The sequence below is a fragment of the Ostrinia nubilalis genome, chromosome 25 (assembly GCF_963855985.1).
Source record: "Ostrinia nubilalis chromosome 25, ilOstNubi1.1, whole genome shotgun sequence".
In the NCBI taxonomy this organism is placed as follows: Eukaryota; Metazoa; Arthropoda; class Insecta; order Lepidoptera; family Crambidae; genus Ostrinia; species Ostrinia nubilalis.
The window spans coordinates 9,621,096-9,648,884 of NC_087112.1; the positions used below are offsets into that span (position 1 = coordinate 9,621,096).

At 38.0% G+C, this 27,789-nt stretch overlaps 2 long non-coding RNA genes across 2 annotated transcripts; both read right to left on the reverse strand.

The window, feature by feature from the left end:
• Window positions 1-794: 794 nt before the first annotated feature.
• On the reverse strand, window positions 795-27,672 carry LOC135084167 (uncharacterized). The gene is made up of 3 exons (XR_010259772.1): window positions 27,578-27,672; window positions 2,523-2,652; window positions 795-1,175 (listed from the first exon to the last, which is right to left on the reverse strand). It is a non-coding gene; the product is annotated as an uncharacterized LOC135084167 (long non-coding RNA).
• Window positions 9,783-17,682, reverse strand: LOC135084171 (uncharacterized). The gene is made up of 2 exons (XR_010259775.1): window positions 17,598-17,682; window positions 9,783-12,153 (listed from the first exon to the last, which is right to left on the reverse strand). It is a non-coding gene; the product is annotated as an uncharacterized LOC135084171 (long non-coding RNA).
• Window positions 27,673-27,789: the final 117 nt, after the last annotated feature.

Genomic DNA, 27,789 nt, shown 5'->3' on the forward strand with positions numbered 1-27,789 from the left:
ATGTAAAAAATGAATTTTTAACGACTTATTCACACCCATTCTTTGGTAATTCCTCAATAATTTGGAAACAATTTCTGCATAATTCTCAGATAAATTTATAGTTTCCCAGGAAACTTTTTACTACTGCTTTAAATGAATACCAAGCATCTTTCCCTTACTGGAATTACGGGTAATGACGGATAAAGAACTCCTTCAGATTGCAGCACAGGTTTTGTGACTGATGCAACATCAGGATATTGTATGTTCTTGGTTTTTGTTGTTAAAACCTGTAGTTTCAGTGAGACAGAAGTAACAGTCATTAGTGTGATTTGTTGGTTCTCTCCATAACATTGGGGTGCCGAATTCTTTTTCCTGCAGCCTAGTGCAATAATGTACTTCTCAAATTTTCGCACACTACACCAGGAACCCATTTTTTATCAGGTTTGTTACCGAGATTAGAAAGTAATAGAAATAGGCCCGTTTTACGGTCTTAGTGATTGGTTTCTTTTTTTATGACAATATAATTTGACCACAAACATAGCAAAAGTTATTTGGGCTTAATTTACACTGCCTTGGTGATATTTTAAAACAAGTGAAAATGTTAAAATAATACTTAAACGCAATTAAAATAAAGCAGAAACTCCGACACGGCTAACAAGACAGCTTACTTAGGTTAATGTGGATTTCTCAAAAACTAGACGTGATAAAAATATGAGACATATATTTTTGTAATAAGGGGGCTGGTAGAAAACACATCCAATATAAATTATCTTTGGGTAAAAGAAAATCTTTTTTTTTGTAAACTAGTGTAATTAATCATTCCGAAAAGTATTTATTTCACATAATGTCAATGACAATTTTGATGTCATGTCAAGAAGCGGGACTATTCTCACTGCTGCAACTCCTGTGCAGTAGCCAGGATCTACAGCTTGACCGCCATAAAAACCCAACCAATGAAGGTCAAGTTTGTCCCGGGGGAAAGTTAAACTGTCATTGGACCCGCAACGAAATTAATCAGAAGAACATAGGAGTTCGAAGTTCATGATCAAGAGAGTCAAACAAGATTTGTTCCCATAAAATTTAGCTAATATTATAAATAAGCGTACTTATGTGAATCATAGTGCAGTAGACGTCACCGACTTGAGCCCGCGAACCAGGATTGTGGGCGAGAGATCCTTCGTGAATTCGTCTAAAATCTGTAAAAAATAAGAATATTAGAAACATGCATATTTTTAGTACTTTGAATTGAAAAAGTCTAGAAGATAGCGCAAGAAAAGTGACGCACTTTAACTAAAGCCTGGTCCGTGAGCACGTAGAATTTTGTCCAATGACCCCAAGCTACCCATCCTTATCGCTCGCGCGTAATTATGTTGCTGTCGCGCTCGCACACTCACTGCGGGCGCCCGTCGCACAGTCGCGACAGCAATATAATTACGCGCGAGCGATAAGGATGGGTAGCTTGGGGTCATTGGACAAAATTCTACGTGCTCACGGACCAGGCTTTAGACCATATTAGTTTAAGTAGCGACCGCCCGCGACTTCGTACGCGTGGACCTCGTTTAATTACTAATGATGTTGATAGATGGCGTTTCACGGCTTCCCCGCATGAATATTTACGAACGTCAAAATGTTTTGTCTAGCGCTGAAGATTTTAACCAATGACGATAGATGGCGCTTTTTACCCACGTCTTATTTATTTGTTGAAATTTAGTTGGTCACATATCGTCATAAATTATAGCCTATAATAATATGTTAATCTGGGTTATAAACAATAATACTGTAAAGTTTCAACAAAATCCGTTCAGCAGTTTTTGCGTGAAAGAGTAACAAACATCCAGACATCCAAACTTTCGCATTTATAATATTAGTAGGATAGGATTTTTCCTATATGTTCTTATAGTGTAACAAGAAGATTCAAAGATTATTATTATTATTATTATAACACCCAGTATTTATACAAGCCCTTCGTCTAAAGCAGGGGTTCCTTAACTTATTTGAGACGCGCCCCTTTTCAACCGTACAATAAATTCCTCCAGTCAAGATTATTTATTGGTCGTATCGAGCAGTCTGGTATGCATTTTCTCAGCGGTCGCAGGTTTTTTATACTTAAGTTGTTCAGTACACAGATGGCCCGCGCCTCCCCACTTTGGGAACCAATGGTCTAAAGTGCGGCTAAAATCATGTCATCCAATGTCATGTTACATACATTTTTACTAGTATTTGACTATATCAACTGTCAGAACGTATGGGAAAAGTTTGAAGTGCCTCACTTATTTTGCATTTACTTACAAGACGTTAGTTATTAATATATAGTCTGGTCCGGGAGCACGTAGAATTTGTCCAATGACCCCAAGCTACCCATCCTTATCGCTCGCGCGTAATTATATTGCTGTCGCGCTCGCACACTCACTGCGGGCGCCCGTCGCACAGTCGCGACAGCAATATAATTACGCGCGAGCGATAAGGATGGGTAGCTTGGGGTCATTGGACAAAATTCTACGTGCTCCCGGCCCAGACTATAGAAGTATAAATACCAGCGTTACCTTTAGATACTGCTCGCAAACGGCGACGCTTTCCGGCGTGGAGGCGGCGGGCAGTTTCGGCGGCGGCGGCAGTTGTACGAACGTCACCGCCGTGCCGTCAGCGCAGCGGTGCTTGATTATGTTGTTCACGCTGAAATTAATCACAAATTAATTTTATCATCTTCAAGGAGGCGCGTGATAAAATTTTATCGACAATATTAGACGACACATGTATGGGCTTATCGTACAGTATTCCAACTCGGCCATATTTTTGAAATAAATGTCAACAGCCGCGCGATACGTCACAGAATGACAACATGCGATAGGGCTGCCCACCTGCAGGCCCTATTTTCATTACATCTGCCTACTTAAAATTTCTATCTAGTTTTGTGAATGTATTTTTTATTTTATTTTGACAAATAAAATAGCTTAGTGAATGAAATAGGATAAAATGCATGTTATTTTGTGATTAGCTGATTTAATTAAAAATTAAATTTGCGATCGTAAAATGAATGCGCCTTGACTGAGGTGTACAAAATGCTTGATTATTATACAGGGTGTTACGTAAATGGGTTTATAAGCCGACACTAGCCCATGTTAACATGTGCATATAAATGGTATAATGAAGTTAGAAAATTGATATAATTTTAATTTTCATACAAATCTAATTTTATAAATTTTATTTTGTATGAAAATTAAAAAAAAAAAAAAATAATCGTATCACTGACTTCACCATACCATTTATATGCATAATATGTTAACATGTTCTAGTGTCAGCTTACAAACCTATTTACCTAGCACCCTGTATAAATAGGTATGTAGTTGTAATTATTTTTATTAAAAAAAGAGCGCTAACTGTTTTAAAAACAACACATCGTCCGTTTATTACTGTGCCACATTCGCGACACCCCCGACTTTTGCATGTCGAGCGCATACCGAGATTTGAATTTCGAAGGAAAGCTCGCGTTTCGTCCGTTTATATGAAGTTACAATACTGTATGATAGTAGGTATTACCGTGACAAAGTCGATTGACTGACTCAATAAAAAAATATTGTATTGGCGCAAGTACACTATACGGGAAATTGACCGAGACGAATCGCGAGCCCGCACCGAAGTATGGGCACGGCGAAACTAACCGAAGTGCGTGTTTACACACTGCTCCCGATAGTTGAAAAGGCGCATCTAACACCAAGTCAAAACGGATATACACCAGGTGCGATTGCGGTCAAATACCTGCCTTGTCTAGCATAAAAAAAAAATACAAAAGTTTAAAATAATTGAAATGGGTAGTTCTAAGCTAGTTATTAAAATTTTCTGGAGTTAAGACGCCTATCGATCTAAAAATTTTCGAATCCCACCTTAGGCAGTTCGATTTATATTCAGTTATTCTAATAATTCGCTGTCCTTGAGTATAACTTATATAGGAAAAAAAAATTTGATGCGCCTTTTCAACTATCGGAGGCAGTAATAATGTAACCACGCACGTCGGTTAGTTTCGCCGTGTGTCGCCCATACTTCAGTGCGGGCTCGCGCTTCGTCTCGGTCAATTTACCGCATAGTGTACTTGCGCCATATTTGATGAAGTAATAAGCGAGAATTATGGCCGTTTTCATCATCAATCCCCAATTTTTAAGTGACCCTTTGAAAACAAAATTCCTGTTGTGTTACCATATAAATTAGGGGGCGTCCATAAATTACGTGAGACAATTTTGGCTATTTTTCAACCCCCCCGCCCCCCTTGGTGAGATTTGGTGAGATTTTGCCTGACTCCCTCCCCCACCCCCAAATCTCACGTGATATTAAAAATATTCCGAAATTTAATAGTTTTGGAGTAATATAACTGAGAAACATTTTTTTTTGTGTGCTTTACCGTTGTCGCTAACGAGTGCATCAAAAAGATCAATAAAGTTAAAGATTTTAGTTCTTGAAAGTATCTGCTAGGCTGTACAATCATCATACATTTAATGTATGTCATTTTTTACGCAGTCGCTAGCGGATGACGATTGTGTAAAGTCGCACTAAGCCCACTGATTACGAATAGATCCAGAAAAACACGTGTAGTGACAGCGGTTAGTACTAGGGTCACATTGTTTTTTTACAGAAGTACCTAGCCTAATTGTTCCTTTCTACAAAATCACTAATAATCTAGCAAAATCGATTTTGATAAAAAATTATAATAAAAAAAACTTTTTTAAAAACAAGCTTTAATTCTGAAATGCAAGATTTGTCCCACACATACTAACAAGTGAAGTCAATATAAAGCTTGTAATAAAGCTTGTAAAAAAAAGAACTTGTTTTATAATTTTCTTAATTTTGTCATTATTATTCTGCATTTTAGTATTCACACATGCAGACGGAAGCATTTTTAGTTTTATTTGTTTAGACTGTATAGAATTAAATGACATTATTATCATACAAATATCATTTTTTAGTCCTGCTGACAAGGAACCCTTAATATAGTTTCGATATGTCTGGCTGTCTGTCTGTCCGAGGTTTTGCTTGGAAACTATTGGCACTAGGGAGCTGTAATTTTGTAGAGGTATGAATATTAATCACGCCGACAAAACGGTAGAATTAAATTTTACTTTAGCTCCCCTACATGTAAAGTGGGGATGATTTTTTTTTCGTCTTCTACCCCATCGTGTGGGGTATCGTTGGATAGGTCTTTTAAAATGGCTTAGGGGTTTCTAAGACCATTTTTCGATTTAGGGATCCGTTTGTTAAAGTTTAAAGTGCCAATTTTTGTCCGAGTAGGGCATCCTCCCCCGCTAAAAACTAAACTGTTGGCTTGATAAATCTGGAAAAATTCAAGATTATAGTGCTTTTTATGAACTTTCAAGGAAAACTATAGCGGTTAAGATAGACCAGTTAGTTCAAGAGTAATAGTCGTTTTACTCATGTATTATAAAATTTCATACCTAATAAAAATTCCTTAGAAGAAAATATTAAAAGTGACTTTAGATGAAGTAATTGCTTACTTCTGAAATATATTGTGATAACGACGGACAACTACGGAACCCTACACTTGGCCAATTTTTTTACTTAAGATTTAACCCAGTTTTCTGGCAAACTCTATTTCTCTATTTCTTTTGGAAAAAAATACGTGATATTTCCCGAGACCCCCCCTCTCCCCCACGTGAGATTTGGTGAGGTTTTTGTTGACCCCCTCCCCCCCCCCCTAAAAGCCTCACGTAATTTATGGACGCCCCCTTACCACTGAGTAAGTTTTGCAGAAGTTGGCTTGCCACAGCTATTTTGCATGCGGAAGTCAATTTCTGCAAGTTTTATTACTAGTATAAACCTCGGTATAGGAGGTACTATCCGTTCGCTTTAAGTTTGCCGCTGGCGATATGACGTCACTCGAAGGCAAGCGTCTACTTATAACTTTATCAAACTATATTTAAAATATTTTTTATTTATTATTATTGATAAAAATTGTGTATTTGCGTAAAATAAGACACATTAATTGCGTATAATCACTAACTAATTGCGTTTAATCGCGGTTGCGGGAGGGGACTCGCATTCCACGGACCGGCAAACTTAGCGCGAACGGGCAGTAACAGTGTGCTTACCATGAGTTTACGTCATGTGTGCTCGCTAGCGAGTACATAAAAAAATCTATGAAGATTTTATTTCTTGAAAGTAGCCGCTAGGGGCGCTGTACAATATGTCATACATTTAATGTCATTTTTTACGCAGTCGCTAGCGAGCACACCTAACGTAAACTCATGGTAAGCACACAGTAGACGCACGGTGTAGACGTCTTAAAATTATAATCGGCCGAGAGATGGCGCTGTACGTTATTAACTCGCGCAATCAAATTTTTTTTCCGTATTTGACTACCCAGAAGATTTGTCAGGGACGTTGCTTTGCTCTTTTCAAGTTAATTTTTGAAGTGACAGACTAGCGGCCCGATTTTTGCCATTTGCTAGTTTGTTGCGTAATATACAGGGCGTACGTACAGGCTGTTAGATAAATGGGTATATGAGCCGACACTAGTCATATTAGTCCAGTCAATGAATGCCTTAACGACGGTGTAGAGAGAAATCCGTGGAACACAATTTCTGACCTCGGGACTTTATTTAGCCTAGTTAGGAGGTGAACATAGCAAAAGTCCCCGCCCTTAGCCCTTGAGCCGGTGGGGAGAGGGGGGTTTAAAGGTACCACTTTTCGGTTTTTCGCTTAATCCTCGGAAACTATGCGTCCTAGTGACATGACTACTATGAACCAAAAAAAGCTTATTCAATTTGCTACAGGTGAGACCGTCAAGTTTTTCTATATCTTGTATAGTTTTTGCGGCATCTGCTCTAGAAGGTCTGTAAAATTGGAAATTTTATTGTTGTCTTACATGTTCCTTTCAGGAGAAAATCGACTAAATCAACATTGAGCAAATACTATAGACATGCGGGAGCATGTTAAGCCTAGTTCCATGGAGGGGACTGCACCGTGCGTACCTATATTTAGACGAACCAATTAGAGTCACTTTTGACTCCTCGTCATTCAAAAACTACTGTGCATTAACACTTCAAATTTGGCTCATGTATTGAGACTTGCAAGATATACATCAGCTTCAAATTTCATAAATATACCTCAAACGGTTATTTAGGTATTGACGTTCAAAAATCGATATTTAGAGCACTAAAATCTATCTATCACATGTGAAATGTTAAAATTTACTGGTTTTTTATTTGTTCCTTTGTATTTACATAACTACCTTTCTGGATGCCAAATTTGAACCTTCGAGGTCATCTGGAAGTGGTTAGAATTTGGTCTATAGGTCAGACATGTAGATTTTTGGACGTCAATATCTAAAGAACCGTTTGAGGCATATTTATAAAATTTGAAACTGATGTATATCTTGCAAGTCTCAACACACGAGCCAAATTTGAAGTGTTAATGCACAGTAGTTTTTGAGTGATGAGGAGTCAAAAGTGGCTCAAAGTGATTCGTCTAAATATACGCACGGTGTAGTCCCCTCGCAGGAACTAGGCTTAACATGCTCCCGCATGTCTAGAATGGTTGCTCAATGTTGATTTAGTCGATTTTCTCCTGATGGGAACATGTAAGACAAAAATAAAATTTCCAATATTACAGACCTTCTAGAGCAGATGCCGCGAAAACTATACAATTTATAGAAAAACTTGTCTATCTCACCTGTAGCAAATTGAATATGCTTTTTTTGGTTCAAAGTAGTCATGTCACTAGGACGCATAGTTTCCGAGAATTAAGCGAAAAACCGAAAAGTGGCACCTTTAAACCCCCCTCTCCTCGCCGGCTCAAGGGCTAAGGGCGGGGACTTTCGCTATGTTCACCTCCTAACTAGTCTAAATAAAGTCCTGAAGTCAGAAATTGTGTTCTACAGTTTTCCATCTATAATGCTTTATTGACTGGACTATATGGTATGGTGAAGTCAGAAATTTGATATCATCATTTTATTTTTTTTAATTTTCATACAAAATAAATTTTATAAAATCAGATTTGTAAGAAAATTAAAATAATTAAAATGAAGATATCATTGTCTGACTTCACCATACCATTTATATGACCATGTTAACATGGGCTAGTGTCGGCTCATATGTACCCATTTACCTAACACCCTGTAGTAATATCACGCCCGTATTCACAAACATTACTATATGAGGTCTCACAGTGCGCGTGGACGCACAGGATGACACACGAACCAATCACAGAGCTCTATTCAACGCTGTGCGTTAGATTAGCTGCTTCACTTAAGCATCGTTTGTGAATACGGGCGTCAGTCTTCTACTATAATAAAATACTAGCTTTACCCAGCGGCTTCTCCCGCGTGAAATAATAGTCTGTCACAGAAAAACATTATCGCGTGCGTATTTAATTTGACCTGCAACGAAATTAATCAAAAGATGGAGCTCGATTTCGAGGAAGTTGCGCGAAGCGGATGACAGATGATAAAGTATTTTTATTATTACAAGCTTTTTACAAGCTTTATATTGACTTCACTTGTTAGTATGTGTGGGACAAATCTTGCAACTGAATTTAAGACCACTTCTCCTCAACCGATTGAGCTGAAATTTGGCATACTTATGTAAGTACGATGACAATGCAATGTTATGGTACCATTGAGCTGGTCTGATGATGGAGTCAGGACTTGGCCATAGGAACTCCTAAACGAAACGGCGGAACCTCATCGAGTTTGGGTTCGTTGGATTTGTCTTTTCGAGCACTTTAGTACTAGATCATCTCCAGGGCTCTGAGATTGAGATACAACTAAAAAGTGTGAAATAAATAATAAAAAAAAACTTTTTTAAAAACAAGCTTTATTCTGAAATGCAGTTGTACTAAAATGAAAAAAATAATTATATGCTAGGTTTAAATTAATAATTTCGAAAGCTTATAGCGCAAACAGAAAAAAAGAGGAATAAATTCCATGCGCGATACAAGCTTTCGAAATTATTAATTTAAACCTAGCATATAATTATTTTTTTCATTTTAGTACAACTGCATTTCAGAATAAAGCTTTTTTTTATTATAATTTTATTTAACATTTACAGCGCCACGTGAAATACAAAAGCCATCACTCTATGACGCCACGCTTGATAAATTGTGATATCAATATATTCAATGTATTCATTATTATTCAGTTTACATAATACGCACATCATTTTTAAGGCAGATTAATCCGTCGTAGGCGGTCAACCTGATGTACGGATGTATCCGTCATTGGCGTTGAAGAGGTTAATAGCTTGCGGGAGTCAACTTCTGCAAGTTTTATTGCTAGTATAAGGCGATTATCAAACTGCACCTCGCTCCGCCGCGGTCCGCGTGGCGACATAATTATAACGAATCCCACGTGCAAACGCGTCGTCAGTGTGTTGTGCCGCGCGTGTTTTCTATACAAACTGAGGTACTTGCATACAATAATTAAATCTGTCGTCCCGTGTACCGCGGCGCAGTGTGATAATCGCCTAAACCTCGGTAAGGAGGTACAGTAGACGTCTTAAAATTATAATAGACCGAGAGATGGCGCTATACGTTATTAGCTCGCGCAAACAAAGTTTTTTTTCTGTATTTAACTACCCAGAAGATTTTTCAGGGACGTTGCTTTTTTGACTTTTCACAAGAATTTTTGAAGTGACAGACTAGCGGCTCTTTTTAGCCATTTGCTAGTTTGTTGCGTAAAGAATATCACGCCTGTATTCACAAACATTACTATGAGGTCTCACAGTGCGCGTGGACGCACAGGATGACATACGAACTGTTACGGGGTGGGTCTAGAAGGTCTTTTTAAAAAAACACTAAAGTTACTACACTTGAAAAATTTAATTAACTAAGAAAGTAAATGACAAAAATTCCCCGAATAAATGTTGCGCGCGCGACGGTCCAAACCCAACTAATTATCAAGTAAATTTTATTGGCAAGGAAACGTAGGGCTTCTATTGTATTGACGTCAATGCAATAGAAGCTCTGTGTCATCAATTTTTATTTTTATATTTAGTAATGTAAATTCCGATATAACAACCCCCCCATTAAGATCTCTCATCACATCTTAAGAGATGAGAGATTAAGAATTATTTTGTTTGGACTGCCGTTTGCGAACATTGTAGCGATAGCACCGGACATTTTTATTTTAAAATTATTGGACCAGAAAATATTTAACGAGATAAATGTATATAAAAAAAAAGATTTAATGTAATTTAGGATTAATGCCGGGTGCTATTTCTACTACTAAAATTATTAACAAAAAACTTAAAACTAACTTATTCTCTAACATGGGCGTGAAGTGCTGGCTGAGCTATTATGATATTCCTCCTCATCGGAGATGGAGTTGATCTAGGTTCGTGCTCGTCAGAGCCGGACGAATCTTCCACATCCCGAATGCTCTGTGTGGTTTTTACAGACTTTTTATTGTTACACTGGTTAAAGATTTGAATGCAACAACGTTGATTTCTATTACTTTTACAAAAGAGCCGTCTGTTTCTGTATATAATATAAATTAAGAAAATACCACTGATAAAATAGCTGACTGAAATGTAATGTATACCATAACGTTCGAGATGTGAAGGATTATCTAATTTGTTGAGGTCTTGCTCTAACGAGTCTAGGTGTAAACTGGCGTGTAGTAGCGAATCTAAGTTGTTCACATTCTCTAATTTGGAAAACGGCAATTTATTTAATGTTCTGTTATGTTTTGCTTTTTCGCAACAGTCATCTAAAATGATATTAAAATTGGAAATCGTGTTTGAGATGTTCTTAATAACTGTTTCACCTGTGGGGATGAATTGTAGAGTTTTATAAAAAGCTTTACAGTTTTTAGGGATAGTTAAAATACCAGTACCAAATAAAATTACGTTAGGATCGTCGGATTGACTGTCACAACTGATATGGCATTTGCCAGGTTCTGATTGCACGAATAGCCAGCGGTTGTTTGTTAGCTTATGAAACACGTCCACGGACCCATGTAGCAACTTAACATTACAATTATCGGGTAGCCTGTTAACAATCTCTGTGAGCAAAATTGTCTCACAGGTCGGGTTTGCAATTGTAGAATACACGTTCACTAATTCACACACATAGCACTTTTCACTAATCATTTTGCACTCACTTAAGTCTCTGATTTGAGAGTAAAACATATGATCACCTGTTATCGCAATATACGGCGTGTTTGGAGCGATGAGTACGAATGTATCGGGTTTCGAGATATCATATGGTGCTGGTAATGGGATAACATTATGAAGGTTGTATACTTGTGGTAAAACTAGAGGAATATTTACTATGATTATAATCTTATTTAAGTGATAAAAACAAATCAATTTAGAAATATCAATAAGTTCGTGAATGTTCTGTAGGGTCAAGGACACTGGGAGCTCAGAATGCTTTGGGAGGCTGTTCCTATGTTTATCTAATTCGCTATACAATTGATAAGGATTGAGTACAGTTGGATGCAGGACATTTAACTTGGCAAATAAAATAGCGTTGTTAACATCGTCAATGTCAAAAGATAATGTTAAAATTATAGACTCGAGTGAAGTTAACAGTGAATTTATCTGAGATTTAATCTCTAGTTTATCATTGCTGTTTGAGACGTTTTCTAAGATGTTGTGAATGACCTCCATGTTTTTCATAAGATGTTTTTCGTTTTCGTTTACTTTCGATATTGAGTTGTTAAAAGAGGAAATAGTTGATTTTATAACATGAATATTATCTTTCATGAGGTAAGCTAATTTTTTTTCGTCTGACTGTACATCGTTGATTGCCTGAGAGAATTTAACTGCATCTTCGGTGTCTAATGTGCCAAAAAATGTTTTGAGAAGTGATCCGCCGAAATCAATGAGACCTCTTTTTACACGCCCTTTGGGTTCATCATCTGAGAGTAAATAGGATACAGATGAGAATTTATTCACATTGTCAAGATGTTGATTTCGAAGTGCAGTGAGCGAGTTAGTACATTCAGAGTTAATCTTAGATGATGCAAAAGAATTACAGTATGCAGTGATTTTCTCAAATAAAACTTCTACTTTGTCAAGGTTAGGATTTATGTGCCCTATATCGAGATAAGTAACTACTTTCCAATAACTATTGATGAACTTGACATCTAACAGTTTATCGAAGTACAGCCCTGAGCTTGATACGATCGTGGTGACGTAATCGCATGTGACCGGCGGTTGTGCTGACCTGCAATAGAACATATGATATTGAGGTAGGTCTTGTGTGTTTACTAATCATTGTGACGTATGATCAGCTGCGAGTTTTATCTCGTCATAATGGTGACGCACGTGCTTTCGATTTACTAATACAGTAACGGTGTGGTTTCCGTTTATCTTTATGATTTTGAATGGACCCTTCCAAATAGCAGATAAGGCTTTGTTTTGCTTGTGATGACAACGAATGTAAACCATATCACCGGCATTATATGTTACAGGTTTAGTTTTAGAATCATAGTAAGTTTTGGATTTATCTTTTGAAGATTGGATGTTCTGAAGAGCCTTTTGGCGACAATAATAGAGTCTGTGGTTGAGAGCACGAATATAGTCAGTGTAGGTATTAGTATCAAGTACATCGATACTACTTGGGATATAGGGTTTATAACCAAATAGTAATTCTAAAGGGGAGAACCCAGTTGTACTATGCACGTTGGAGTTATAAGCTATCATCGCGCTTGGAATGTATAGGTCCCAAGTGTGTTGGTTTTCGCCTATGTAAGATCTTAAGTATTCCTTGAGAGTTGAATGACTTCTCTCAAGGGCTCCACAGGTTTGAGGATGATATGGGGATGCGAATATGTGTTTGATCCCGAACAGTTTCTCCAGTTGTTTAAATACTTCAGAACAGAAATTCGTGCCTTGATCAGTTACAACCATTTTAGGTATTCCTATATGTGAGATGTAATTAACAAATAGTTTGGCGGTTTCTTCAGCGGAACACGTTTGCATAGGATAGGCTTGCGAGTACTTGGTCAGGTCATCTTGGAGTGTAAGTATGAATTTATATTTGTATTCGTGTGTTTCAGGGAGCGGACCGACAAGGTCCAGGAATATTTTTTCATTAGGACGAGTAGCAGTGGAGGTTACTACCATTGGAGCTCGGTTAGTTTGTCTTAAGGGTTTATTAATTTGGCAGGAGCGGCAATTTTTGACATAATCTTCTATTTCTTGTCTCATGTTTTTCCACCAATATTGTGATTTGATCCTATCTAACATACGGGAGATACCGGGATGACCGGCTGAAAGGGAATCGTGGTTATCCCTAAGGATTTGTTTGACTTCGTCTGGTGTAGGGTATTTAATGGAATTGTGATAAATGTTTACTTTAATTCCTGTGTTGTGGAATAAGAAGGATATGATGTTATATATTTTAGTGAACGATAATTTATTAAATGGGTCGGCGAAGTCTGATATAGCAAACTCCTTTTCTTCCATGTACCAATATTTGATCATGTCTCTGTATTCACGGAGGACATTGAAGATGTCTTTATAAGTCATCTCGTCGTAGTGATTGATGCGTGTGAACAGATGAGTAAAAACGTGTTTATCATTAGATGTAGAATAGTAGGTATGTAGTTCACGTTCTATTGTGCGGATATCGGGTTCACTTGTAGACAGGTTTATAATATCTAGACAATAAGGAACTGACTCATCTAAGTCGATTGAAGTAGGATAAGCGATAAGCCGACACTTGGTTTTAAGTAAAGATTCGTTGTGTTCTTGTATCGCAGTATCAAAGGAAACACCTGATTGTTTAGTTATCTGTAAGAATTGTTCGTATGTCTCTGAAATTGAAGGTAAGTTATGTGACTCATCAGTGTCATTATTAGCGCTTTGGGTAGGATTGCATAACATAGACTCCGTCTCGTTATGTAATGTATTTATAGGAATCCGGGATAACGCGTCTGCGTTTGAATTTAACTTGCCTTGTTTGTAAACAATTTCATAGTCATATTCTTCTAATTTAAGGCGCCATCTGATGAGTCTGGATCCGGGATCTTTGACATTAAATAGCCAGACGAGGGGCCTATGATCGGTGATAATTTTGAATTTACGGCCGTATAAATAAGGCCGGAAAGTCCTTACTCCGAACAGGATGGCTAGGAGTTCCTTCTCTATTGTGGAATAATTACCTTCGGCTTTGTTTAATACGCGTGACGCGTATGCTATAGGCTTATCTTTTCCTATTTCGCCTTGCGATAGGATAGCGCCTACGGCGTAATTTGAGGCGTCAGTTGTTAGAAGGAAAGGTTGGCTGAAATCTGGGTATTGAAGTAAAGGTGCTGAAGTAAGTTTGTTTTTTAGGGTATTAAACGCTTGTTCTTGTTCATGAGACCATTGAAATACAGCATCCCTTTTTAGAAGTGAAGTCAAGGGTTTTGTAATCTTAGAACAGTTTTCTATGAAACGACGGTAGTATCCTACTAAGCCAAGGAAGGATTTGATGTCCTTGGGGTTTTTAGGAGTAGGGAATTGAGCAACGGCTTTTATTTTGTCTGGATTTGGGGATACACCTTTATCAGTTATAATGTGTCCGAGATAAGCGACTTCGCGTCGCATGAATTCACATTTATCTGGCTGCAATTTGAGGTTGAATTTACGGAGTCTGTCAAATACGAGGTTTAGTTTTTCTACGTGAGATTTAAGGTCATGAGAGTATAAAATACAGTCATCAAGATACACATAACAATGGAGACCTTGAAGACCAGTTAAGACTGTATTCATTAGCTTTTGGAAGGTGGATGGTGCATTTTTAAGCCCAAAAGGCATTCTGGTGAATTCATAATGCCCTGATGCGTCACCGTTTGTGATCACGGTGAAACCTGTTTTAGGAGCGTCTTCGGCCTTGAGTTTCAGTTGGTGGAATCCTGATGCTAAGTCAAGGGTAGTGAAATATTTGGAGTGTCCTAGTTGGTCAAGGATATCAGTGATCAAAGGAAGTGGGTATATTTCAGTGACAGTTGCGTCGTTGAGTTTACGATAGTCTATAACTATCCTCCATTTTTGTTTACCGGAGGCGTCTAATTTTTTGGGAACTACCCAGACCGGGGCGCTCCAAGGCGAAATTGAAGGTCGTATTATATTTTGGTCTAACATCTGTTTGATTTGGGTTTCAACTTCGTCTTTGTGGCATTCTGGAAAGCGGTAAGATTTAACGTGTATAGGAGCAGTATCTTTTGTGTTAATAGAATGTTCTATGGCGTTGGTACAGGAGAGTGATTCACCTTCTAGGTGGAAAATGTCAGTGTATTTTGAACAACACTCTAAGAGGATATTTTTTTCTTCATCGTTTAGATGAGAAGTTCTTATTTGGCTGAGGACTCTTTGATCTCTATCGAGAGATGAATGTTGTTGGATATTATGGGAGTGTTCAATCGGCAATAATGATTGATTATCAAACGGTTCTAAGTGCACGAAATGATCTCGGATAACGACTTCGGAATCTGAGGTGTTGAGTACTGAGATATTGATGCGGTTATTTGGCTTAACTTGTACAATACAATTAGCAAAGAAGACGTTATCTGAGATTTGGTGGTCAAGGATTAATCCTTCGGAAATGTTTAAGAGTTCTGATGAAGGATTCGAGAGTGGACATTCTATTATGGCCTCAGACCGTGGAGGTATGACATATGCAGGTTGGTTAAAATAAAACGGGAGAGAGTGACCTCGAACGATTAAGCAGTTTTGGGAGTACTGAACATCAGCATCTAATTCCTTTAGAAGATCGTTTCCTAGGATTCCATCGTATTTAAGATTAACATTTTCATCAATAACATGGAATTTGAATGTGAGAAGAGCGGGTTTACAGGAATTATTCGATTGACATTGAAATTGCAATTGTAAGGACCCTAAGGTTTCGCAGGACGAGTCGTTATTACTTAAGCCCTTAAGTATTATTTTTTCTGACAAAAGCGAAGGTTTAATGTCAAGATTGGTGAGTTTGAGGATGCTGACAGTCGAACCTGTATCAATCAAAAAGCAAAGAGGCTTTTGAGAGTATTCCGTTTTAAGGAAGATATGAGGTAACGATATTTTGTGTAAGGACGATTTAAGTTCGTGTACAGGCATCGTTGTACTAGGAGTTTGCCTGTCAGGGTTCAACAACTTAGGAGTTCCTGAAGGACTTAGGTCAAGTTTAGGTTTGTTAGGACTCGGCGATTTGGGGAATCCCGAAGGGGTCGACCGAGATTTATGTGCAGTAGGACTCAGTGATTTAGAAGATCCTAGGAGGGTCGACTGAGTTTCGTTTTTAATACTCAATGACTTTGAAAATCCCGAAGGGGTCGATTGGGTTTCTTTTTTGTTTATACCCAATGACTGAGAGGATCCCGAGGGGGTCGATTGAGATATAGTTTTAATTTTTGTGTTGACACAAGATGGTGAATTATTAGGTGAAGTCGTAGAAGCGCAATTTTGTGTAACAATTAATGATTGTTTAGTGCCGGAATGCTTAGATATCGGAATACGGTGGCACGAATTCGTAATCCGATCACTTAGTTTAAATCACCGTCAGAATCGCCGTCGTATTCGCATGGAATTTGATCCAGCGGCGTCGGTGACGACACTGACGAAGGCGGCTCATCATAGGCAATATGAACCGGTTTATTAAAATTACCTTGATTTTTGTTTTCGTTGAATTGTCGTTTCCGACATTGTGTAATATCGTGACCTTTGGTCTTACAATATTTGCAGAATATTGAAGTCGAACTCGAGTTTGAGTTTTGTTGGGAAGTAGAAGGTTGATTACTATTCGATTGGAATGGGACACGTGGGATAGCCCTTTTGGGGGCCCTACATTCGGCTTCGGAATGTCCGGGTTTCCCGCATGTCTTGCATTTAGGTTTAATGGATGTTTTAAAGAGGAGGTTTTGTATCTTTTCTTCCTCTAATGCAATATTAATTGCACTATTTACGGTCTTAGGATTCCTACACCTAACGTTATTACTAAGCCGTGGATGTAGGCCTAAAATGAATGTGTATAAAGCCAGATCTTCTGTCATGGCAATTCTACCTGACAAATCTTTTTTTAGCGTGTCAGAGTTATGAATTTCTGACTGGAGGTCAGTCAAGCAACTTTCTATTCTTAATGAAAATTCGGCAACGGTCTCATTTGACTGCTGCTTACAGGATTGTAAATCCAGCAGGAGGTGGCTGTAGTGCTTACGCTCACCGAAGTTTTGTTTTAAAAAGGTCTTTAAGGCTTCAAAATTGTCGAAAATTTTATTAGAGCAGGCTATTTGCGCTTTGCCCTCTAATTTAGCGATTATGTATTTAAACAGTAAGGTTTTTTGATTTGGTAATGCCAGGTCCAGAGCATTCTGGCAATTGGTTAAGAAAGCCGTGAGTGTTGCACGGTCACCCTTGTATGGGCTAATGAAGTTGCACAGGACTTGGATAGGGAATGGTTCTAGGGATAGGGTTTCAGAACTTGAGTTCATTTTAGAATCTAGTCCTCTTTCGGTCATTTTATGAGTCAATAACTTCGTAAGAAGAATAAAATTGGTAAGTAAATTAAAAATTATTGTGTAAAGAATAGAATGAGAGTAGATTTAGATAAAATGTAAGTACCAATGATAAATCGAATAAACAAAGATAACGAGATAGCGATAACAGTTGATAAAACGTTTCACTTACAGAATCAGCAGGATCACGAGCGGAAGGTGCATCGTTGACACAGGAACTACGAGACGTACAGGAACGGCGTAGCGAGGACTCGGAGTGGCACGGCAGGGCAGCGGCACACGACGAGGGAGTGAAGATTGCAGCGATGGGTAGCTCGGCAGGCCCACAGGACTTGATGACGGGGCGATTGGCCGGCTGGACCACTGGATGCAGCAATTTCGGGAAGGACGTCGCTCTTTCTTAGCGACGGTGATGGGTGGCCCACGCTCTTGGCGGGCGGTTAGACAGGGCGGCTTGGTGGCACGCCGATCGAAGATCGTCTTGGGCGGTTCGTCAGCAGGCTCCCACAGGAGGCTTACTGTCGTGACGATGTCTGAACCAAGACGGAATTTGTCGAAGCTGGATTGTTGTCGCTCCGGAGCTGGGTTGGCTGGAACTTGAAGTTTGATGCGCGACGCGTAACGGGATACCAGCGATATTAAAGTTTATTCACGTTTCGATGCTGGTATCCCACTTCTGACACCACTGTTACGGGGTGGGTCTAGAAGGTCTTTTTAAAAAAACACTAAAGTTACTACACTTGAAAAATTTAATTAACTAAGAAAGTAAATGACAAAAATTCCCCGAATAAATGTTGCGCGCGCGACGGTCCAAACCCAACTAATTATCAAGTAAATTTTATTGGCAAGGAAACGTAGGGCTTCTATTGTATTGACGTCAATGCAATAGAAGCTCTGTGTCATCAATTTTTATTTTTATATTTAGTAATGTAAATTCCGATATAACAGAACCAAGCACAGGATGAGATACGAATCAATCGCCTTTTCAACTATTGGGGGCAGTATAGTGTAAACACGCACTTCGGTAGTTTCGCCGTGTGTCGCCCATACTTCGGTGCGGGCTCGCGCTTCGTCTGGGTCAATTTACCGCATAGTGTACTTGCGCCATATGATGAAGTAATAAGCGAGATTCATGGCCATTTTCATCATCAATCCCCAATATTTAGGTGACCCCTTTGAAAACAAAATTCCTGTTGTTTTACCATAGGGCTCGCTTAAAAATTAGCAATAAAAGCAGAAGTTTACTTCCGCAAGCTGTTACCAGTATGTAAGTTTTGCAGAAGTTGGCTTGCCACAGCTATTTTGCATGCGGAAGTCAATTTCTGCAAGTTTTATTACTAGCATAAACCTCGGTATAGGAGGTACTATCCGTTCGCTTTAAGTTTGCCGCTGGCGATATGACGTCACTCCAAGGCAAGCGTCTACTTATAACTTTATCAAACTATATTTAAAATATTTTTTTAATTATTATTATTGATAAAAAATGTGTATTTGCGTAAAATAAGACACATTAATTGCGTTTAATCACTAACTAATTGCGTTTAATCGCGGTTGCGGGAGGGGACTCGCATTCCACGGACCGGCAAACTTAGCGCGAACGGGCAGTAACAGTGTGCTTACCATGAGTTTACGTCATGTGTGCTCGCTAGCGAGTACATAAAAAAAATCTATGAAGATTTTATTTCTTGAAAGTAGCCGCTAGGGGCGCTGTACAATATGTCATACATTTAATGTCATTTTTTTACGCAGTCGCTAGCGAGCACACCTAACGTAAACTCATGGTAAGCACACAGTAGACGCACGGTGTAGACGTCTTAAAATTATAATCGGCCGAGAGATGGCGCTGTACGTTATTAACTCGCGCAATCAAAGTTTTTTTTCCGTATTTGACTACCCAGAAGATTTGTCAGGGACGTTGCTTTGCTCTTTTCAAGTTAATTTTTGAAGTGACAGACTAGCGGCCCGATTTTTGCCATTTGCTAGTTTGTTGCGTAATATACAGGGCGTACGTACAGGGTGTTAGATAAATGGGTATATGAGCCGACACTAGTCATATGGTATGGTGAAGTCAGAAATTTGATATCATCATTTTATTTTTTTGAATTTTCATACAAAATAAATTTTATAAAATCAGATTTGTAAGAAAATTAAAATAATTAAAATGAAGATATCAATTTTATGACTTCACCATACCATTTATATGACCATGTTAACATGGGCTAGTGTCGGCTCATATACCCATTTACCTAACACCCTGTAGAATATCACGCCCGTATTACAAACATTACTATATGAGGTCTCACAGTGCGCGTGGACGCACAGGATGACATACGAACCAATCACAGAGCTCTATTCAACGCTGTGCGTTCGATTTGCTGCTTCACTTAAGCATCGTTTGTGAATACGGGCGTCAGTTTTCTACTATATAAAATACTATCTTTTGCCAGCGGCTTCTCCCGCGTGAAATAATTAATAGTCTGTCACAGAAAAACATTATCGCGTGCGTATTTAATTTGACCTGCAACGAAATTAATCAAAAGATGGAGCTCGATTTCGAGGAAGTTGCGCGAAGCGGATGACAGATGATAAAGTATTTTTTTACCTTTACAGCGCCACGTGAAATACAAAAGCCATCACTTTATGACGCCAAGCTTGATAAATTGTGATATGAATATATTCAATGTATTCATTATTATTCAGTTTACATAACACGCACATCATTTTTAAGGCAGATTAATCCGTCGTAGGCGGTCAACCTGATGTACGGATGTATCCGTCATTGGCGTTGAAAAGGTTAATAGCTTGCGGAAGTCAACATCTGCAAGTTTTATTGCTAGTATAAGGCGATTATCACACTGCACCTCGCTCCGCCGCGGTCCGCGTGGCGACATTAACGAATCCCGCGCGCAAACGCGTTGTCAGTGTGTTGTGCCGCGCGTGTTTTCTATACAAACTGAGGTACTTGCATACAATAATTAAATCTGTCGTCCCGTGTACCGCGGCGCAGTGTGATAATCGCCTAAACCTCGGCAAGGAGGTACAGTAGACGTCTTAAAATTATAATAGACCGAGAGATGGCGCTATACGTTATTAGCTCGCGCAATCAAAGTTTTTTTTCTGTATTTGACTACCCAGAAGATTTTTCAGGGACGTTGCTTTTTTGACTTTTCACAAGAATTTTTGAAGTGACAGACTAGCGGCTCTTTTTAGCCATTTGCTAGTTTGTTGCGTAATATAGAATATCACGCCCGTATTCACAAACATTACTATGAGGTCTCACAGTGCGCGTGGACGCACAGGATGACACACGAATCAATCACAGAGCTCTATTCAACGCTGTGCGTTAGATTAGCTGCTTCACTTAAGCATCGTTTGTGAATACGGGCGTCAGTTTTCTACTATATAAAATACTATCTTTTGCCAGCGGCTTCTCCCGCGTGAAATAATTAAAAGTCTGTCACAGAAAAACATTATCGCGTGCGTATTTAATTTGACCTGCAACGAAATTAATCAAAAGATGGAGCTCGATTTCGAGGAAGTTGCGCGAAGCGGATGACAGATGATAAAGTATTTTTTTACCTTTACAGCGCCACGTGAAATACAAAAGCCATCACTCTATGACGCCACGCTTGATAAATTGTGATATAAGATATTCAATGTATTCATTATTATTCAGTTTACATAATACGCACATCATTTTTAAGGCAGATTAATCCGTCGTAGGCGGTCAACCTGATGTACGGATGTATCCGTCATTGGCGTTGAAGAGGTTAATAGCTTGCGGAAGTCAACTTCTGCAAGTTTTATTGCTAGTATAAGGCGATTATCACACTGCACCTCGCTCCGCCGCGGTCCGCGTGGCGACATAATTATAACGAATCCCGCGCGCAAACGCGTTGTCAGTGTGTTGTGCCGCGCGTGTTTTCTATACAAACTGAGGTACTTGCATACAATAATTAAATCTGTCGTCCCGTGTACCGCGGCGCAGTGTGATAATCGCCTAAACCTCGGTAAGGAGGTATAGTAGACGTCTTAAAATTATAATCGGCCGAGAGATGGCGCTATACGTTATTAGCTCGCGCAATCAAAGTTTTTTTTTCTGTATTTGACTACCCAGAAGATTTTTCAGGGACGTTGCTTTTTTGACTTTTCACAAGAATTTTTGAAGTGACAGACTAGCGGCTCTTTTTAGCCATTTGCTAGTTTGTTGCGTAAAGAATATCACGCCCGTATTCACAAACATTACTATGAGGTCTCACAGTGCGCGTGGACGCACAGGATGACATACGAACCAATCACAGAGCTCTATTCAACGCTGTGCGTTCGATTTGCTGCTTCACTTAAGCATCGTTTGTGAATACGGGCATCCGTTTTCTACTATATAAAATACTATCTTTTGCCAGCGGCTTCTCCCGCGTGAAATAATAGTCTGTCACAGAAAAACATTATCGCGTGCGTATTTAATTTGACCTGCAACGAAATTAGTCAAAAGACGGAGCTCGATTTCGAGGAAGTTGCGCTAAGCGGATAAAGTATTTTTTAATACACGCGGTCTCGTGCTAGATGGGCGTCTTAAAGGCCACCTTCTATCAACGGGAGCGCGTGGTAAGTAACTTGCTTCTGAATGTATGTAACTTCCTACTTTTTTATATTTTTTTATATTTTTAAACCGGCAGACAGTGGTGACCGAGTTTGTTGCGGCGCTTCTTCTCAGCACTTGCCAAATGTTTGTCTCGAAGCGCTGGTAGGGCAAAAAAAAGAATGAGACATGACGTATAGGCTCCTTAAGAGCATTTGACGATTTGCAAGAACTAATTTAATTAGTCTAAACAAATAAAGATAATTTTGATTTTGATACCTTGCGGAAGTCAACTTCTGCAAGTTTTATTGCTAGTTTACATCGGTATAGGAGGTACAGTAAGACGTCTAAAAATTATAATCGGCCGAGAGATGGCGCTGTACGTTATTAGCTCGCGCAATCAAAGTTTTTTTTCCGTATTTGACTACCCAGAAGATTGTCAGGGACGATGCTTTTTTGGTTGCTTTTATTTAATTTTTGAAGGGACTAACTAGCAGCGGCTCTTTTTAGCCATTTGCTAGTTTGTTGCGTAATAAAAAATACCAGTCTTCTACTATTTAAAATCCCGCTAGGTGGACCGACGATCTGAAGGTCGCGGGGTAACCAGGACCGGTCGTTATGGAAATCGGGAAGCCTTTGTCCAGCAGTGGACGTCATTTGGCTGAATATAACAAATGAACTAGCTTTCGCAGCACGGGAGGATGTTTTTGGGACGTCAAACGTTTGCGAGACTTCAAATGTGCTTCAGATTTGTATACTCTGTAACTTATAATACACTCGGCATCAAATAAATCGCACCTCCCGCGACAAGCACTTATCAAACGTATGCATCCCCACTTCCCACCAACATTGGTACCATTTGAAAGCCTAGTTTTAAACTTCATTTCATTAAAGGAAAGGTTTTTACCACAAAAATGTGTCTTTACAAGGATCCAGAGTCACTTCTTCAAAAAATAGGTAGTTACACTATAAACTATAAAACTGTTAAGTTGGGATTAATCGCTATCCATCTGTTAAAGAGGACACGTGAGATCTTTATTTGGTTTTATAACCATAAAAATTCGTCTAATTGATCCCAGAGGTGAGTGAACGTCAGAATGGCGGGTGTATGGTCACAGAAATGAATAATATAAATATGAATTTTTAATACCTGAGGTGTACCTTTATGTACCTTTAGTTATTAATTTTGTACTTCCCTAATACGGGAACAATTTAAATTACAAAATGAGCCGCCAACCTGATATCAGGTTGGCGGGTGTATGCTGAAATTGGACGAAACAGGTAAGTTATGGTTTTCTTATATTTACCATTATTTAGTACCTCAAATGTACCTCACAAATATATTATGATAAACCAAATGCGACGAATAATTAACGAGAAAATTGATACGAAAAATTTGATGTCCACCATTTTTTTGATGGCCACCATTTCTTTTAACAAGTTAGAAAGTTGACACTGACACAGATAATACATACCATACAGATATTTTTTAAGTCTGTTTTTTATGGCATGCACACTTGTGCATTTGCCAATGCCAATACTTTCCTAAAATCTAAAAGTATTGATAGTAGCGCCCTGCTGTAAATGTCATAAGGTTGTCCAACGTGGCAATAATAGGGATGTTGACTGGGTAATGAAATCGAAATCTATTCAGTCCGTCAGACAGATAATAAAAATATTTTGGAGACATTTTTTTTTCATAATCTAATAATTAGAGTATTGTATTGAGTTGAAATGTCGCGTGACGTCACTTTTGAGTAAAAAATCTACTCAAGCGTGGCGTAACGCGCCATTTAAACTCGATGAAGGACTGTTATTATTTAATTATGAAAGAAAATAAAAAATATGAGTTTAATATTTCTAATATCTGTCTGGCGGACAAATAATTGAAATTTTGTCATTTAGACTATTGGAACTATTATTCGTGACATCGTATTCGTCTTCTTCTTCTAATTTTATTGTCTTTTCTCCTTCGTCTTCTATTCTTATTCTTTTTCCCATGGTTCTTCTCATTATTATTATTATCTTCTTCTGTCTTCATTTCTTGTTTTTTTTTTGTCTTATTTCTTCTTCTTTTATCTTCTGTATATTATTATTTTCTTTTTTCTTCATTTTCTTTTATTTTTTCTTGTTTCTTCTTCTTGATATAATATCTTTATGATAAGAAGAAAGATAAGAAGAATAAAAATAGTAAAAACAAGATGAAATACAGACAGAATAAATGAATGAAGAATAAGACAAAAAAAGGATAAAAAGAAATAAAATATGAGAAGATGAAAGAAAAAAAATAATAAGAAGAAATAAGACGAAAAAAAAACCAAAGAAAATTAATTTTATTATGTATCCAACTTATAACGTATTACTACATTCAGAGCTTCCTCGTTGTGGATAAAAAAATACTAGAAAACGATTCTAAGAACTCCACTTGCGTTTTAGTCGGCCGCTTGGTGTAGTGTTTCGAAACGGACTACTATTCCGGAGGTTGCGGGTTCGATTATCGCACATTACAAACAAATTGTATGCATGAACATATATTTTGTTTGTATTGGACTGGGTGTTTTCTATGTATATGTATGATTTAAAAAGAAAAGCATTTAATATGTTTATATCCGTTGTCTAGTACCTATAGTACAAGCTTTGCTTAGTTTGGGACTAGAAGCGCAGTCTAAAATGTCCAAGGATATTATTTATTTATTATTTCTTATTCTTCAACAGATAATCAAGAGAAAGAGGTATTTATTATAAATTGCTCTTCCAGCATTTCAATTTTATTATTCAATCTTGCTTGATGATTAATAATGATTTTGCTTGATGAAATCTTATCAAGTTTCTTTACATGGTTACAACATTTTCACCATTCCTTTGCACCAATTTGTGAGATTCACCTGTAGGTAAACCTCAATAAAGCAGCTATTAAGAAAGAAAAATACTTAAAAATAAACATAACCCTCTTTCTGACGCAGTCGGGTAATAAACTAAATGTAATCTTAACATTTCAGTCCGACTTACCCGTCAACTCAACGACGTGCTTTAAAATCAAAGATTGAGTTTAAATTACGCCATATTTTACAATACACATTGAAAACAATATAACTCGCTTGAGTTTTTTTTTTGTATTTTCATAAAAATAACAAATAATCATGAAGATTCACAAAATTTCTGCAGTGGTTGACAAATCTCGTAATTTGTTTTTACCTTGCTACATATATAGTGATCTGTGGTTTTGACAGGTGACAATAAAGCCATAGACAATTTCTTTATGAAAGCCACACTTTTCCAATATTTTTGTTTGCCATGAGATTCTGGTAGACCTATACAGGAGAGCACTTGGCACTACTATAAATCAATACTTTTAAAGGCTAAATGACAAATTTTCAATTATTTGTCCGTCAGACAGATATTAGAAAATATTAAACTCATATTTTTTATTTTCTTTCATAATTAAATAATAACAGTCCTACATCGAGTTGAATTGGCGCGTTACGTCACGCTTGAGTAGATTTTTTACTCAAAAGTGACGTCACGCGACATTTCAACTCAATACAATACTGTAATTATTAGATTATGAAAAAAAAATGTCTCCAAAATATTTTTATTATCTGTCTGACGGACTGAATAGAATTTCGATTTCATTACCCAGTCAACATCCCTATTATTGCCACGTTGGACAACCTTATGACATTTACAGCAGGGCGCTACTATCAATACTTTTAGATTTTAGGAAAGTATTGGCATTGGCAAATGCACAAGTGTGCATGCCATAAAAAACAGACTTAAAAAATATATGTATGGTATGTATTATCTGTGTCAGTGTCAACTTTCTAACTTGTTAAAAGAAATGGTGGCCATCAAAAAAATGGTGGACATCAAATTTTTCGTATCAATTTTCTCGTTAATTATTCGTCGCATTTGGTTTATCATAATATATTTGTGAGGTACATTTGAGGTACTAAATAATGGTAAATATAAGAAAACCATAACTTACCTGTTTCGTCCAATTTCAGCATACACCCGCCAACCTGATATCAGGTTGGCGGCTCATTTTGTAATTTAAATTGTTCCCGTATTAGGGAAGTACAAAATTAATAACTAAAGGTACATAAAGGTACACCTCAGGTATTAAAAATTCATATTTATATTATTCATTTCTGTGACCATACACCCGCCATTCTGACGTTCACAGAGGTGAGCCCAAAGTGCGGTCTATTTTCAAGTCACATTTATGATATATGTTAATCATTTATTTAGAAATGAAATGTATTTTTCTTTAAGGATATTTATTGGGCTTTCAAATAACACCAATATTGTTGGGGTACCATGATTGTGTCAGAAGAAAATCTTTAAAGTTCGCGTTGCGGAAGGTGCGGTTTATTTGATGTTGAGTGTATGTCAATATCACCCCTCGCGTGCCGCTCCCATATCTCAGGCGTTGACTGATTTAAACGCTAGACGTAAAGTAATGAAAAAATGAAAATGTTTTATTTTATAAATAAACTTCATTAACAAAGTATTTTGGTAACCATCCTTTTAAGAATAAGAAATATGTAAATTAAATATTTTATAGTAGGAGGTTACCGCTCTTCCAAAAGTATTAACATTACATCCTAAAGTCTGTTCGCCGAGAGTTGATAAAAAAAATTAAACATCAGAGGTTCTAAACTCATTATAAATTGCGGCCCGCTAATTATTTTTGTCGATATAATGAAAAAGTTGGTAGATTATCCTTATTATCTCTTTTAAATTTACGGGAATTATTCCGGTTAGGGCATACGTGGGGATACGGATCAAACACGTGGCGTCCATGTGTTGGATAAAAAGTATTTCATTATTATCAAGTGGCTTATAGTGTATCCCAATGTTGGGCAAAGCCCTACCCACTGTCATACCACTCATTTCGGTCTTATGTAAAATAAACCTATTCCGTTTCACACATTGCGGCCCGCCGGCCGGGGCTTGTACCATGGTACTCAGTGCGCGTTGTGACAAACGACGCCCGCCATACAGAATGCGATAATTAAGCGACAGTCGCTATTGCAAGACATTTCATAATATTTATCAACTCTCGGCGAACAGACTGTTTGTGGTGTATTGAGTGAATTACGCCCGTATTCACAAACGATGCTTGCTTATGTAAAACAGCAAATTGAACGCACAGCGTTGAATAGAGCTCTGTGATTGGTTCATGTGTCACCTTGTGCGTCCACGCGCACTGTGAGACCGCATAGTAATGTTTGTGAATACGGGCATCAGTGTTTTGTGAGTGGAGTGTTGTGTGTATTATGTGTAGTGTTAATTATGAAAAATCTAAAACGTTAAAATAACGGTATCGTTGTGCCCAATGAGATGCTGTCATAGTGACATTGACAATACGTCAATGTCACGCTAGCATCAAACGTCAGAATAGAGGGACGCGCGGAGACGACTCCGCGCGCTTTTGTGCTAAGTGATGAATTGTATCTAAAATAAGGCAATATAATGTGAAAGATGAGTATCCAGTGTTTTATTTAAGAGAATAGATCTACCGGCCTTTAATAGTAGCAATTTATTTTATTTTAGTAATTAAATGAACTTACATTTGCAGGTAGTTGAGCGGCACTCGCTGGTATATTGTGTTCTCGTCGGCCTCCGCCTCGGTGCCCCATTTAGGTTCTTGTAGCGCCGGCCATTCTGTCACCTGAAATACAAAGATCTCGATTATTGTACGAATATTTTCTATAGTCTGGTCTGTGAGCACATAGAATTTTGTCCAATGACCCCAAGCTACCCATCCTTATCGCTCGCGCGT